Below are 16,797 nucleotides of genomic sequence, written 5' to 3'. Positions count from 1 at the left end.
TTTCGTTAATGCATCTGTGGGTCTTTCGTCGAGCGGGGTTTCGATAATGATCCTTCCGTAGGTTCACCTACAAAAACCTTGTTACAAATTTTCCTTCCTCTAAATGATAAGGTTTAGTAGACTTCTCGTGACGTCGTAGGCGGTGAACCGTCCATGTCGTCATGATCCGAACACTTCATCGGACCACTCAATCGGTAGGAGTGATGGGTGGTGTACACAAAGGGCAGGGATGTAGTCAACGCGAGCTGATGACTAGCGTTTACTAGGAATTCCTCGTTAAAGACCAACAATTGCAATGATCTATCCCTATCATGATGAAATTTCAAAGATTACCCGAGCCTATCGTCCAAGGTTATAGACTCGTTGAATACATCAGTGTAGCATGCGTGCCGCCCAAAACATCTAAGGGCATCACAGACCTATTATTGCCTCAAACTTCCTTGGCCTAAGCTGCCATAGTCCCTCTAAGAAGCTAGCCACAAAGGATCACCTTCGCGTAGCTAGTTAGCAGGCTGAGGTCTCGTTCGTTAACGAAATTAACCAGACAAATCGCTCCACCAACTAAGAACGGCCATGCACCACCACCCCTAGAATTAAGAAATAGCTCTCAGTCTATCAATCCTTACTATGTCTAGACCTGGTAAGTTTCCCCGTGTTGAGTCAAATTAAGCTGTAGGCTCCACTCCTGGTGGTGCCCTTCCATCAATTCCTTTAAGTTTCAACCTTGCGACCATACTGCCCCCGGAACCCAAAGACTTTGATTTCTCATAAGGTGCCGGCGGAGTCCTAAAAGTAACAACCGTCAATCCTTGGTCGGCATCGTTTATGGTTGAGACTAGGATGGTATCTGATCATCTTCCAGCCCTTAACTTTCGTTCTTGATTAATGAAAATGTCCTTGGCAAATGCTTTCGTAGTGATTCATCTTTCAAAAATCCAAGAATTTCACCTCTAACTATGAAATATGAATACCCCTGACTGTCCCTGTTAATCATTACTTCGATCTCGAAGGCCAACATAATAGGGCTGAAATCCTATGATGTTATCCCATGCTAATGTATACAAGCGTAGGCTGGCTTTGAGCACTCTAATTTCTTCAAAGTAACAACGTCGAAGGAATGATCTCGATAATTAAGTCTAGGAGTGCATCGCCAGCAATAGGGACAAGTAAATCGATGCTCACCATGAGGCGGACAGGATGACCCAACCCTAGTTCCAACTACGAGTGTTTTAACAGCAACAACTTAAATATGTGCTATTAGAGCTGGAATTATCGCGGCTGCTAGCACCAGGCTTGCCCTCCAATGGATCCTCGTTAAGGGATTTAGATTGTACTCATTGTAATTACCAGACTCATAGAGCCCGGTATTGTTATTTATTGTCACTACCTTCCCATGTCAGGATTGGGTAATTTGCACGCCTACTGCCTTCCTTGGATGTGGTAGCCATTTCTCAGGCTCCCTCTCCGGAATCGAACCCTAATTCTTCGTCACCCATCACCACCATAGTAGGCCACTATCCTACCATCGAAAGTTGATAGGGCAAAAATTTGAATGATGCATCGCCGACACAAAAGTCATGGGATCCATTGAGTTATCATGAATCATCAGAGCAATAGGCATAGCCCGCGTCGACCTTTTATCTAATAAATGCATCCCTTTCAGAAGTTGAGGTTTGTTGCTCGTATTAGCTCTAGAATTACTACGGTTATCCGAGTAGTAGATACCATCAAACAAACTATAACTGATTTAATGAGCCATTCGCAGTTTCACAATCTGAATTAGTTCATACTTATACATGCATGGCTTAATCTTTGAGACAAGCATATGACTACTGGCAGGATCAATCGGGTAGCATTCCTTCGGGACGTTGGCACCGCGTAGGCCTCGATGCATCGATCGAGCGGCCGAGAGAGCCCGACGCGAAGCACAAGCGTCGTGCGTGTCGAGCACGTGAAATGTGTAGCATCGGACGAATGGGGGTCAAGAGCCTACGCCCGCTAAACATTTCGCATCTGAAAGCATGATCGAACGTTGGTGCACCAATACGACCATGGAGGATTGCATGGCGTGCTTGAGACACCGACCACGATTGACATCTGACTCGTGGCCCTTAGAGACACGAGACGGATGAGGGATGGCGAGATATCCAATTTCCATCGATTCAGGTATATAGTACAGGATCTCAATCATGCCCCTGGGGTACGATGACTGCATGGGGGAAGATTAAAGAGGATGACGGGTCGATAGTTCGATGCATCGAGCATGGAGTATACCAACACGCACAACTATAGCATCACTCATATGCCCATTGCGTACAAGTGGCAGCATCCACGCTCGTCGACCCACAACCCACCCGATTGATTACTCGATGAGTGAGTAGAGGAAACAACGTACGAGGCCACGCCACAACCGCTTGGCACGGGAAAAACACAAGCAAGGGCCACAAGTTTGCCCCTGCCATCCGACAGGTAACAATGGCGTGATACCACCAATGCTTGGCTTGGCCAAGATCGCACGCACAAGCTCTACTGACACCACCCCAGGGGGATGTTGCTCGATTCAAGGACTTGTTCCTAGGGTCTTGGGCAGCATCGGCTGCATGCACGGCCTCGTCAAGGCCAAGGCATTTTTATGGTCGATGAGAAGGGACCGCGAGATCGTTAAATATCAAAAGACTTGGCCGGGCCAAGCCCGTAACCATAGCTTCTGCTCACACCACCCTAGGGAGCCTTTGCCTGATTCAGGGACTTGGTATGGGGTCTAAGGCAGCATCCGCCACGTGCACGAGCTTGAGCTCGGCTCTTCTTTTTCACATGCACGCTAATCAATCGAGGTCATGGGCATTTGCCAGTCACCGGAGCAACCAATCGTCGAACAAAATGGTCGAAAGGCATGTACACCCTGTATTTCACTCGAGGGACGTTTCCCTAGGTGTACACAATGGGAGGCCCATCACGCATACCTACTCCCCCAGTGGAGGGGGAAAGGGTGTCGAACCACCACCCCTTAAAGAGCATTAGAGATTTTACAGATATGCTACCAGTAGACCTTAAAGTGTCTGAAACGGGGACATTTTTTTCAAACAAGCATATCCTACACCAAGGGTGAGTAGGTGCCGATGGTGGTCGAGGAATGTGCCTGCACCAAAGGCCAGCACGTGTCGATGGTGTTCGAAGCGACTGCCCGTACCAAGGTCCATCTTCTGACTGTGCTGATCGAGGCAGGTGCTTATATCGATTCTAGCTTATGCGCATGCTGATTGAGGCTTGCATACACCGATGGTGGTCGAGGCATCTGCTCACACCAAGGCCCAGCACGTACCGATGGTGTTTGAGCTAATCGCCCACACCAAGGCCTATCTTCTATTGATGCTGATCGAGGCATGGCAAGTGTCAATGATGATCGTGGTAAGTGCCCGCACCAAAGGCCGGCTTGTGTCGATGGTGGTTGAGGCATGTGCCCGCACCAAGGCCCAACATGTGCCGATGGTGTTCAAGGTAACCATCCGTACCAAAGCCCAGCATGTGTCGATGGTGTTCGATGTAACTGCCCACACCATGGGCCATCTTCTGCCAATGGTGGTCGAGGTAAGTGCCTGTGTCACTCACTAGGTGGGCAAGCCAGGCACATCAGGCGAACCAGCATGTAAGCCAGATGTTGAGGCCCGTAAACCAGGTGCGCTAAAGGGTATTTGCACGCAAGGCCTGCGAGACGAGGCCAGAATGCCTACCCAGCTTGCAGGCTACCCACACCACATCCGAAAGGGCCCAAGGTGCTAGATACGCAAGTGAATATTTTGAAAGCTTGCAGGATCAGTAGGAGCCTCCTGGCAGATTTGGTTGACCCTAGAAATCAGGTGTTAGAATCCTGATTGATTGTAATATGTATAATCCCTTGATTTTAGCCTTTATTCTAGGGATATTGCCATTAAGTGTAGCTGGAGCCTCAACTATAAATAGAGGGCTACTCTACCCTTATTTGTACACCATCAAACACTTCTGTTTCTGTCAATACATAACATATTCTAGCATTCTGCCTTGTTATCTTGTTTTTCTTTAACTTGCGTAATCAGCCCTTTCCATTGTTCTAGTGCCTGTAGGCTTGTGTTTTAGGCTGACTTAGGCATAAATGAGAAGATTCCAAGCCTAAGGTCTCATGGATTCTGAGTCTAAGGTTAGAGCCCGTGATAGTTGGTATCAGAGCAAGTTCAGTTCTTCCTGTTTGTGTTGTGCAAGTTAGATCGTGAGTGAGGATATGGCATCCCAAAGCGACGTTGCTAACCAACAACCAAAGGCCTAGGAGCAGGATCATGGAAGCGGCAGAAAAGCCAGTTCAAGAGATATCTGGTCTACCATGGATGGTAGTTTAACCAAGGTGAAGGTGACCATGGACGACATGAGGAAGAAGCTTAAGGAAGTGGAGACTCACATTGCATCGCTAGACTCCATAGGGGAGGAGATCCAAGGTGAGCTGCAAGCTACTCTCAACAAAGGCATGGATGTGATCACCCAAAAGAATGAGGCCTTGGAGGCTGAAGTGCTGACCTTGCGCGATGGTGTGGAGGCCATACACCGTGGCATAGAGGCCATGCGCCAGTGGATGGAGGAGCTTGCCAGTGAGCTCGTTACTTGCAAGATTGCCATTAGGAATGGCATGTTTGCTAGAATGTCTAAGTCCAGGTTAGATGTCCCCAAGCCTAAGGAGCTCAATGTGACTAGGGTGGCCGAGGAAGTAGACAACTACCTATGGGGTATGGAGCAGTATTTTCAGGCCATGGGCATGCAAGATGAGACAATAAAGGTAAGCACTGCTGCTATGTATCTCACTGATGTAGCCTTGTTGTGGTGGAGGCACTGGTGTGATGATGCCAGGCATCGGAGCACCAAGATTGGAACCAGGGCAAAGTTCCCAAAAGGGTTTAGAGAGAAATTTTACTCGGAGTGTGCCGATGATAAGGCATGGGTAATTTTACGCAGGCTGAGCCAGTAAGGGGACATAAGGGAGTATGTCAAGAAATTTTTTGAACTGATGCTACAGATCTCAAATCTAGGTGAGAATGATGCCTTATTTGCTTTTATGGATGGGCTGAAGCTGTGGGTGAAGCATGAGCTACAACGGAGGGGAGTTCATGACTTGGCTAAAGCTATGACTACTGTTGAGGCCTTGATAGAGTTCAAGCCTCTGAACAAGTTCAAGTCTTCCAAGCCCAAGGGTAAGGGTAGGGACGATAGGTACCGAAAGAAGTAGTCCAAAGGGAAGGACCGTGATTGAGAGTCCAAGGATGAGGATCAAGACCATTCAACCAAGGATGGCGAGAAGAAGCCACCAACAGGCAAGTGGAAAGCAAAGGGGGACCAAGATGCTACCTATGTAGAGGGAGCCACATAGCACGTAATTGCCCACAAAAGGGTAAGCTGGCTACTGTGGACAAAGAGTCTGACGAGAAGCTAGAGACAAGGGTAGCAAAGCTTGGGTCATTGGTGCTTAATGTTATCCAGAGTAAGGGGAGTCGCAAGCCAAAGGGCTTGATGTTTACAGATCTGATGGTTGCGGGTCAGAAGGTGAGTGCACTGGTGGACACAAGTGCCTTATATTTTTTTATTTAAGGTAATAGAGCTCCAAAGTTCAGATTAAAAGTACAGAAAGAGACTGGTACCATTAAAATGATGAACTCCAATGAGGTTTCATCCATTGGAGTAGCATGGGGAGTGGAGTTACAGTTTGAAGACTAGAAAGGCAAGGAGACCATAGAGGTAATACCCCTTGACGACTATGAGTTTATGATTCAGTTGGATTTCCTTGTTCGAATTAATGCCCTCCATGTGCCTTTTACCGATTGTGTTTACATCCTGGATGCACGGTGCCAATGCCTAGTACCATTGAGAAGAGGGTTTGGAGTTAGGTCACGGTTGGTGTCAGCCATCTAATTTGCCAAGACGGTAAGCAGAGAAGAAGACACCTTTTTGGTAGCCTTGAAGTATGATGAACCAAGGAAGAAGGAGATCGAGTCACCCTTGGAGGTGCTAAAAGTGCTAAAGACCTTTAGGGAAGTGATGCCCATAAAGTTGCCTTGCCAGCTACCACCTAAAAGGGAGGTGAACCACAAGATCAAGCTGGTGTCCGAGGGCCTTGCCACCTAAGCCACCAGCTAGAGCCTTTATTCTAGGGAAATTGTCATTAAGTGTAGCTGGACCCTTAACTACAAATAGAGGGCTGCTCCACCCTCATTTGTACACCATCAAACACTTCTATTTCAGTGAATACATAGCATATTCCAACATTCTACCTTGTTATCTTGTTTCTCTTTAACTTTCATAATCAGCCCTTCCTATTGTTCTAGTGCCCACACGCTTGTGTTTTAGGCATAAAAAAGGAGATTCCAAGCTAAGGCCACACAGTTTCTGAGTCTAAGGTCAGAGCCCATGACACCCGCACCAAGGGCTAGCTTGTGCCAATGGTGCTCGAGGTAACCGCCCGGACCAAGGCTCAGCATGTGGCGATGGTGTTCGAGGCAACCGCATGCACCAAGGACTATCTTTTACTGATGTTGATCGAGGCATGGCATGTGCTAATGGTGGTCCAGGCAACAGCCCGTACCAATGGCCAGCTTGTGATGATGGTGGTCGAGGCATGTGCCCGCACCAAAGCCCAACACGTGCCGGTGGTGTTTGAAGCAACCACCCGCATCAAGGGCCATCTTTTGCCGATGCTCATCAAGGCATGCATGTATCGATAGTGGTTAAGGCAAGTGCCTATTCCAAGGGCCAGCTTGTGCTGATGATGGTCGAGGCAAGTGCTCGTACCAAAGGGCAGCCTGCGCCAATGATGGTCGATGTATATGCCATCACCATGCGCCATCATGTGCCGTTGATGGTAGAAGCCTTGGCTGAAGTTCAATTTTGAGCCATGGTGCACATGCTGGGCTCAAGCATGTGCTGGTGCCACATTTGTTTTGCCTGGGGCACCATCGTCAGAGCATCTTCGATCGAAGCATCTTGGAGAACCTAACCAACGGCTTTGGAGGTTCTGGTGATTAAGGGTCCGGGGGGTGTGCACGTATGATGTGGATGGGTGCTTGTACTTAGCCCTTATATTAGCCTCTTATCCCTCAACAAACCTTGACAACACACTCCCCCTTAAAGAGCATATGAGATTTTACAAGTTTGCTGTCAGTAACCATTCAAGTGTCTGAAATGGGGACACTTTTTTCAAATGGCCACAAAATCTTCTACACTTTGAGTTTTTAGCTGAATTTTTTTGTACGTGGCAAAAAAAATACAAGGATCAGATATACCAAATTTAGGGCCAAAACTCCTTCTAAAACAATTTAAAAAAATCCCAAACCGTAAAAAATATCAAAAATCATGAAAAATAGAAAACGAGTCATCTTGCCATGAAACTTCACATGAAGGCTTAGGAGACCATTGTATGAATTTACAAGCCATAAAAATGGTATTGGTATGGCAGAAATATGAAGATGTGCCTAAACCACCTACCACCTGATCGTGGCGTGCATAGTGCTCTGCTCGGGCTAAGGACACTCGCATGTGGTGTGCGGGCACTGGGGAGTTCTCGTATGAATTCACAGGACATAAAAATGGCATTGGCATGGCAGAAATATGAAGATGTGCCTGAACCCACCTACCACCCGATCGTGGCGATCATTGGTGCTCGGCCCGAGAAAAAAAACATCCACGCGTGGTGCGCAGGCATTGGGGAGTGCTCATATGAATTCATGGACCACAAAAATGGATTTGGCACTACAAAAACATGAAGATATCCCTGAACCCACCTACTGCCTGATCGTGGTGCGTAGGGTGCACGACCCGAGCCCAAGTGCAGCCGCTTGGTGCGCGACCCAGCACAAGCCGATGCTGTTCGAGGGAACTATCCGCACTAAGGTCCAGCATGCGTCGATGGAAGTTGAAGCATGTGCTGAGACCAAGGGCCAACATGTCTCGATGGTGGTCGAGGCATGTGCATGTGTCACGGTCAGTAAGCAAGACGGGACTGACCCCGAGGCTGTAGTGGGATAGGGTCCGACAGCCAGGGGGACCAGGCCTTGAGGCCTACTCAAGGTGTAGGTCACAGGGAACTGGATCGAGACAATGGTGCGGGCAGTGATCAAGACTCCAGGGGTTCAGACACGGTGTTAGTTCGACAGAATTGAGCCAGGCCTGGGTGCGGGTGTTGGTGAGCGGTGCACGGGCACACAGTCACACCGACGTGTCGACACAGATGATCGAGGTGCAGGCATACAGTCAGACCAGGGGTGTCCGAGGTAGTAGCCCGCACCAAGTGCCAGTGTCACACCTTGGCCATGTGCACTAAGAGTTGGGGCCCGCACCCAGTGGCCAATGCTCGAGCACCGTACGTAGAGGCGAAGGTTCCAACAATAGTCATTGCTATTGCTGTCAAGATCACCCGTCCAAAAGTCCAATTGTCCGCAGCACCGGGACTAGGCCCACAACATGCTCGCACTGCATCCAGGTGGTCCCAGGGAGTGGGGCTGAACCAGAACCATATAAAAAGCCTACAGGATTTGTAGCACACAGAGGGGGACCTGCACGCTTGCATATTCTGCCTCTCTAGCTGACTTAGTGCCCGCATGCTTGTTTCGTAGGTTGGCTTAGGCATATAGAATTCATTGCCAGTCTAAGCTCTGATTGGACCAAGGGTTGTGGTAGCAGGAACCGCAGCAAGATCGATAGCACGCAGAGGGGGACCCAATCAATCCTTAGCTTGCGCATTCTACCTTTTTGGTCGGCTTAGTGCCCGTACACTCATTTCATAGGTTGACTTAGGCATACGGAGTTCATTCTTGATCGGGATCGAGAGACGGAGGGCCTCAGGTCATCTCCAACCCTAAAGGTGGGTGGCTTAAAAAAAAGGAAGGTCGATGAGAGAAGGGAAGGGGGAGGGGGGAGGGACGAAGCAAAGAGACAAAAGGCTGAATCTCAGTGGATTGTGGCAGCAAGGCCACTCTACCACTTACAATACCCCATCGCGTATTTAAGTCATATGCAAAAGATTCTACCTGCCGCTCAGTGAGAATTGAGCTCCAAGGAGGCCCGTGCGACTCGTTCGTCGTGGGGGCTGCACCCACGACACGTGCCTTTGGGGGCCATGGGCCTCTACTACGGGTCGACAATCGGGCGGTGGGTGTGCGCGTCGGTTCTAGCTTGGATTTTGACTTAGAGGGTTTCAGTCATAATCCAATGCATGGTAGCTTCACGCCACTGGCTTTTCACCCAAGCGCGATGACCAATTATGCGAATCAACGGTTCCTCTCGTACTAGGTTGAATTACTATCGTGATGCCGCCATCAGTAGGATAAAACTAACCTGTCTCACGATGGTCTTAACCCAGCTCATCTTCCCTATTGGTGGGTGAATAATCCCATACTTGGTGAATTCTACTTCACAATGATAGGAAGAGCTGACATCGAAGGATCAAAAAGCAACGTTGCTATAAATGCTTGGCTACTATAAGCCAGTTATCCCTGTGGTAACTTTTCTGACACCTCTAGCTTTAAATCTCGAAGGTCTAAAAGATCGATAGGCCATGCTTTCATGATTCATATTCGTACCAAAAATCAGAATCAAATGAGCTTTTACCTTTTTATTGCACACGAGATTTTTGTTCTCGTTGAGCTCATCTTAGGACACTTGTGTTATCTTTTAACAGATGTGCCATCCCAACCAAACTCCCCATCTGACAATGTCTTTTGCCTGGATCGACCGATCGAGGCTGACCTTGGGTCTGAAAGAAGGGTCGTGCCCCACCTCCAATTCACGGAATAAGTAAAATAACGTTAAAAGTAGTGGTATTTCAATTTCACCTAGGGGCTCTCACTTATCCTATACCTCTTAAGTCATTTCACAAAGTCGGACTAGAGTTAAGCTCAACAAGGTCTTCTTTCCTCACTGATTTCATCAAGCTTGTTCCTTTGGCTGTGGTTTCAGTAGATAGTAGATAGGGACAGTGGGAATCTCATTAATCCATTCATGCGCATCACTAATTAGATGACGAGACATTTGGTTACCTTAAGAGAGTCATAGTTACTCCTGTCATGTACCCGCGGTTGGTTGAATTTCTTCACTTTGACATTCAGAGCCCTGGGCAGAAATCACATTGCGTGAGCATCCACAGGGACCATCACAATGCTTTGTTTTAATTAAACAGTCATATTCCCCATGTTCGTACCAGTTTTGAGTTGACTATTTGCCGCCCAGGGAAGGCCTCCGAGGGAGCCGTTCCCAGTCTGTCCCTCGACCGGCACGCGTGACCCATTCTTATAACGGGAACAGCTCAAGCAGTGCACCGACAATCGATGGGTTCGGGACTAGGACCCCTGTGCCCAGCCCTCAGAGCCAATCTTTTTCCCGAGGTTACGGATCCATTTTGTCAACTTCCCTTACCTACATTGTTCCACCGACCAGAAGCTGTTCACCTTAGAGACTAATGTAGTTATGAGTACGATCGAGCACAGATGGCACTCGATCCACTAGATTTTTAAGGGCCATCGAAGGTGCACCGGACACCACACGACGTACGGTGCTCTTTCGACCGCTAAATCCTACCTCTGGCTAAGTCGTTTCTAGGGTGGGCGGGCCATTAAACAAAAAAGATAACTTTTCCTAAGGCCTCTGTCGACGTCTTCGGACTCCCTAACGTTGGCATCAGCCATCGCATCCCAGTTTAAGAATTTTAACTTGATTCTCCTTCGAAGCTCACACGGGACGCGCTATCAGATGGGCTTCCCCTGTCTCTTAGGATTGACTAACCCATGTGCAAGTGCCATTAACATCGAACCTTTCCCTACTTTGGCCTTCAAAGTTTTCATTTGAATATTTGCTACTACCACCAAGATCTACACCGATGGCCACTCTGGTCGGGCTTGCACCCTAGGTTTTATGGTGACTACCATGCCGTCCTACTCATCGGGGCTTGGCCCTTGCCCCGAAGGCTGGGTATAGGTCACGCGCTTAAGCACCATTAATTTTCAGGGCTAGTTGATTGGCCATCAATTTGTGGGTTTCAGGTTAGCGGGCAGTTGGGCATCATAACCTGGCTTTTGGTTCATCCCACATCGTCAATTTTGCTTACCAAAAATGAACCACTTGGTAACATGCACAACCATAGTACCACTCATATGCCCATTGCGTACAAGTGGCAGCATCAACGCACGTCAGTCTACAACCCACCCGATCGATTACTCGACGAGCGAATGGAGGAAACAAAGTGTGAGGCCACGCCACAACTGCTTGGCACTGGAAAAACACAAGCAAGGGCCATGAGTCTACCCCTGCCATCCGACAGGCAACAACAACGCAATACCACTAATGCTTGGCCTGGCCGAGATCACACACGTGAGCTCCACTGACACCACCCCAGGGAGTCGTTGCCCGATTCAGGGACTTGGTCTGAGGTCTAGGGTAGCATCCATCATGTGCAAGGGCTCGAGCTTGACTCTCTTCTTTTGCATGCATGCCAATCGATCGAGGCCATAGGTGCCTACCGGTTATCGAAGCAACCAATCATCGGACAAAATGGCTGGAAGGCATGTACACCTTATATTTCACTAGAGGGATGTAGTCCTGGGTGTACATAATGGGAGGCCCATCACGCACACCTACTCCCCCCATGGGGAGGGGAGAGGGGGTGCCAGACCACCACCCCTAAAGAACATTAGAGATTTTGCAAATATGCTACCAGTAGACCTTAAAGTGTCTGAAACGGGGACATTTTTTCCAAATAGGCATATCTCGCACCGAGGGTGAGCAGGTGCCGATGGTGGTCAAGGATTGTGCCCGTACCAAGGGCCATCTTCTGCCTATGCTAATTGAGGTAGGGGCCCGTATCGATTCTAGCTTGTGCGCATGCTGATTGAGGCATGCATACACCGATGGTGGTCGAGGTATTTGCCTGCACCAAGGCCCAGCACGTATCAATGGTGTTCGAGGCAACCACCCATACCAGGGTCCATCTTCTACTGATGCTGATTGAGGCATGGCACGTGCCGATGGTGATTGAGGCAAGTGCCCATGTCACGCCCTGGACGAGCGCGCCAGGCACACTAGCACGTGAGCCAGAGGTTGAGGCTCGCACACCAGGCGTGCTGGCGGGTATTTGTGCACAAGGGCTGAAAGACGAGGCCAGAATGCCCGCCCAGCTTGCAGGCCAACCCGTGAGGCCAAGGCCTGGCATGCAGGCTACCCGTACCAAATCCAAAAGGGCCCAAGGTGCTAGATACACAAGTGAAGCTTCTGGAAGCTTGCAGGATCAGTAGGAGCCTTTTGGCAGATTTAGTTGACCCCAAAAATCAGGAGTTAAATTCTGATTGATTGTAATCTCTATAATCTCTTGATTTTAGCCTTTATTCTAGAGATATTGCCATTAAGTGTAGCTGAAGCCTCAACTATAAATAGAGGGCTGCTCCACCCTCATTTGTACACCATCAAACACTTCTGTTTCAGTGAATACACAGCATATTCCAGCATTCTGCCTTGTTATCCTGTTTCTCTTTAACTTGTGTAATCAGCCCTTACCATTATTCTAGTGCTCGCACACTTGTGTTTTAGGCTGACTTAGGCATAAAGGAGGAGATTCCAAGCCTCAGGTCACATGGATTCTGAGTCTAAGGTCGGATCCTGTGAAAGTTGGTATTAGAGCAAGTTTGATTCTGCATGTTTGTGTTGTGCAGGTTAGATCATGATTGAAGAGATGGCATCCCAGAGCGACGTTGCTAACCAACAACCAGAGGTCCATGAGCAGGTGTATGGAAAAGGTAGGAAAGCCAGTTCAAGAGATATCTGGTCTACTATAGACGGTAGGCTGGCCAAGGTGGAGGTGACCATGGACGACATAGGGGAGAAGCTTGAGGAAGTGGAGACTCATATTGCATCATTAAACTTCATAGGGGAAGAGATCCAAGGTGAGCTGCAAGCTGCTCTCAACAAAGGCATGGACGTGATCACCCAAAAGAATGAGGCCTTGAAAGTTGAAATGCTGACCTTACGTGATGGCATGGAGGCCATGCGCCAGCAGATGGAGGAGCTTGCCAGTGAGCTCGTTACTTGCAAGACTGCCATTGGGAATGGCATGTTTGCTGGAGTGTCCAAGTCCATATTGGATGTCCCCAAGCCTAAGGAGTTCAAAGGGACTCGCGCAGCCAAGGAAGTAGATAACTACCTATGGGGTATGGAGCAATACTTCCAGGCCATGGGCATGCAAGATGAGGCAATGAAGGTAAGCACCGCTGCTATGTATCTCACTGATGTAGCCTTATTGTAGTAGAGGTGTAGGTGTGATGATGTCAGGCGTGGAAGTGCCAAGATTGGAACCAGGGCAAAGTTCCAAAAAGAGTTCAGAGAGCAATTTTACCCAGAGTATGCCGATGATGAGGCATGGGCAAAGTTACGCAGGCTGAGCTGGCAAAGGGACATAAAGGAGTATGTCAAGAAATTCTTTGAACTGATGCTACATATCTCAGATCTAGGTGAGAAAGATGCCTTATTTGTTTTCATGAATGGGTTGAAGCCATGGGTGAAGCATGAGCTACAACGAAGGGGAGTTCATGACTTGGCTAAAGCTATGACTACTACTGAGGCCTTGATAGAGTTCAAGCCTCTGAACAAGTTCGAGTCTTCCAAGCCTAAGGGTAAGGGCAAGGATGATAGGGATCGAAAAAAACAATCCAAGAGGAAGGACCATGATCAGAAGTCTAAGGATGGAGACCGAAATCGTTCAACCAAAGATGGTAAGAGAAAGCCACTAGTAGGCAAGTGGAAAGCAAAGGGGGATCGAGAGCCACTAGCATGCTACCTATGTAGAGGGAGCCACATAGCGCATAATTGCCCACAGAAGGGCAAGCTCGGGTGCTGTAGACAAAGAGTCTGATGATGAGCCAGAGACAAGGGCAGTAAAGCTTGGGTCTTTGGTGCTCAATGATGTCTAGAATAAGAGGTGTCGTAAGCCAAATGGCTTGATGTTTATGGATCTGATGGTTATGGGTAAGAAAGTGAGCGTACTGGTGGACACAAGAACTCGAAAGCTTAGACTAAAGGTGTAGAAAGGGATTGGTACCATTAAAATGGTGAACTCCAAGGAGGTTCCAACCATTAGAGTAGCACGGGGAGTGGAGTTACAGCTTGGAGACTGGAAAGGCAAGGAGACCATAGAGGTAATACCCCTTGATGACTATGAGTTTGTGATTTGGTTAGATTTTCTTGTTCGGATTAATGCCCTCTTTGTGCCTTTTACCGATTATGTTTGCATCTTGGATGCTCGGTGCCAATGCCTAGTGCCATTAAGGTAGCCAAGAGGTCGAAGAAGTGGGTAGACCAGAATAGGTGGGACATGTAGTTCCAGGTCCAGGACTTGGTGTTGGTGAAGCTGCATCCCATTGTGCGGAGGTATAAGGGACCTTTCTGAGTAATCAAGAGGGTAGGCAAGGTTGCCTACAAGCTGGATATGCCACCTAAGCCAAAGGTACACCTGATGTTCCATGTAAGCATGCTCAAGTCATTCCATGAGGATAAGGGAGATCCAGGATGGGCAAAGTCAAAGCGTGCGCCATTGGGAGCAAGGGCCTCATATGAGAAGGAGGTCCATAGCATCATAGCTGATCGAGAGGTGAGATGGAAGAATTATCAACCAAGACAAGAGTACTTAGTACACTGAAAGGGACTTTCAGATAATGAGGCAAGCTGAGAACCAATAGATGACTTATGGTAGTTCAAGGACCTGATCAGGCAGTACCATGTAGAAGATGTAATAAGGGCATTACGCAATTAGGTGGGGGAGAATGTCACATCTTGGGTGGGCGTGTCAGGCATGTCCGGCACACCAGTACGTAAGCTAGAGGTTGAGGCCCGTAGACCAGGCGTGCTGGTAGGTATTTAAGCACAAGGCCTAGAAGACGAGGCCAGAACACCCGCCCAGCTTGCAGGCCAGCCCGTGAGGTCAAGGCTTAGCATTCAGGCTACCCGTACCACATCCAGAAGGGCCCAAGGTGCTAGACGTGTAAGTGAAGCTTCTGAAAGCTTGTAGGATCAGCAGGAGCCTCCTGGCAGATTTGCTTGACCCTAGAAATCAGGAGTTAGAATCCTGATTGATTATAATCTGTGTAATCCCATGATTTTAGCCTTTATTCTAGGGATATTGCCATTAAGTGTAGCTGGAGCCTTAACTATAAATAGAGGGCTGCTCCACCCTTATTTGTACACCATCAAACATTTTTGTTTCAGTGAATATACAGCATATTCCAGCATTCAGACTTGTTATCCTATTTCTCTTTAACTTGTGTAATCACCCCTTCCCATTGTTCTAGTGCTTGCATGCTTGTGTTTTAGGCATAAAGGAGGAGATTTCGAGCCTAAGGCCACACGGACTCTGAGTCTAAGGTCAGAGCCTGTGACACCCACACTAAGGCCCTGTATGTGCCGATGGTGTTCGAGGCAACCACCTGCACCAAGGACCAACATGTGCCGATGGTGTTTGACACAACCACCTGCTCAAGGGGCCATCTTCTACCGATAGTGGTCAAGGCAAGTGCTCGCACCAAGGGTTGGCTTGTGCTGATGGTGCTCGAGGCAACCGCCTGCACCAAAGCCCAACATATGCTGATGGTGTTCGAGGCAACTGCACGCACCAAGGACCATCTTTTGCCAAAGTTTATCGAGGCATGGCACATGCCGATGGTGGTCCAAGCAAGTGCCTATACCAATGGCCAGCTTGTGATGATGGTGGTTAAGGCATGTGCCCGCACCAAGGCCCAACACGTGCCGATGGTGCTCGAGGTAACCGTTCACACCAAGGGCCATCTTCTTTCAATGCTCATTAAGGCATGCATGTGTCGATGGTGGTTGAGGCAAATGCTTATTCCAAGAGCCAACTTGTGCCGATGGCGATCGAGGCAAGTGCTCGTACCAAAAGGGAGCCTGTGTCGATGATGGTCGATAGATGTGCCATCACCATGTGCCATCATGTGCCGTTGATGGTTAAGGCCTTGGCCGAAGTTTGATTTTGAGCCATGGTGCACATGCTGGGCTCGAGCATGTGCTGGTGTCGAATTTTTTTTGCCCGGGGCACTATCGTCGAAGAACCTGACTGACGGCATTGGGGGTTCCGACGATTGAGGGTCCAGGGGGTGTGCGTAAATGATGTGCGATGGGTGCTTGTACTTGGCCCTTATATTGGCCCCCTATCCCTCAACAAACCTCGACAACACACACCCCCTTAAAGAGCATATGAGATTTTACAAGTTTGTTGCCAGTAACCATTCAAGTGTCTAAAATGGGGATACTTTTTTCAAATGACCACAAAATCTTCTACATTTTGAGTTTTTAGCTGAATGTTTTTGTGCATGGCAAAAAATATACAAGGATCAGATCTACCAAATTTGGGGCCAAAATGCCTTCTAAAAAAATTTTAAAAAATCTCAAACCACAAAATATTTCAAAAATCATGAAAAATAGAACATGAGTCATCTTGCCATGAAACTTCACATGAAGGCTTAGGGGACCATTGTAAGAATTTACAAGCCATAAAAATGGCATTGGCATGGTAGAAATATGAAGATGTGCCTAAACTCACCTACCATCCGATCGTGGTGCGCATGGTGCTCGACCCGAGCTCAGGACACCCACGCATGGTGTGCGGGTGCTGGGGAGTGCTTATATGAATTCACAGGCCATAAAAATGGCATTGTCATGATAGAAATATGAAGATGTGCCTGAACCCACCTACCACCCGGTCGTGGCGATCATTGGTGCTCGACCTAGGCTCAGGAC

The 16,797-nt window shown here is 48.4% G+C and overlaps 1 non-coding gene and 1 pseudogene across 1 annotated transcript; both read right to left on the bottom strand.

Moving 5' to 3' along the window:
- Window positions 1-44: 44 nt before the first annotated feature.
- On the bottom strand, window positions 45-1,852 carry LOC149520405 (18S ribosomal RNA). Its single transcript, XR_016326354.1, has one exon. It is a non-coding gene; the product is annotated as an 18S ribosomal RNA (ribosomal RNA).
- Window positions 1,853-8,932: 7,080 nt separating this feature from the next.
- LOC149520404 (25S ribosomal RNA) lies at window positions 8,933-10,435 on the bottom strand (annotated as a pseudogene).
- Between the last annotated feature and the right edge of the window lie 6,362 nt (window positions 10,436-16,797).

This window comes from Durio zibethinus, chromosome 1, assembly GCF_047325235.1.
Source record: "Durio zibethinus cultivar Kanyao isolate XHJ-2024 chromosome 1, ASM4732523v1, whole genome shotgun sequence".
Lineage (NCBI taxonomy): Eukaryota > Viridiplantae > Streptophyta > Magnoliopsida > Malvales > Malvaceae > Durio > Durio zibethinus.
Note: the sequence above shows the minus strand (reverse complement) of the source record. Positions and strands in the feature narration are given on the sequence as shown.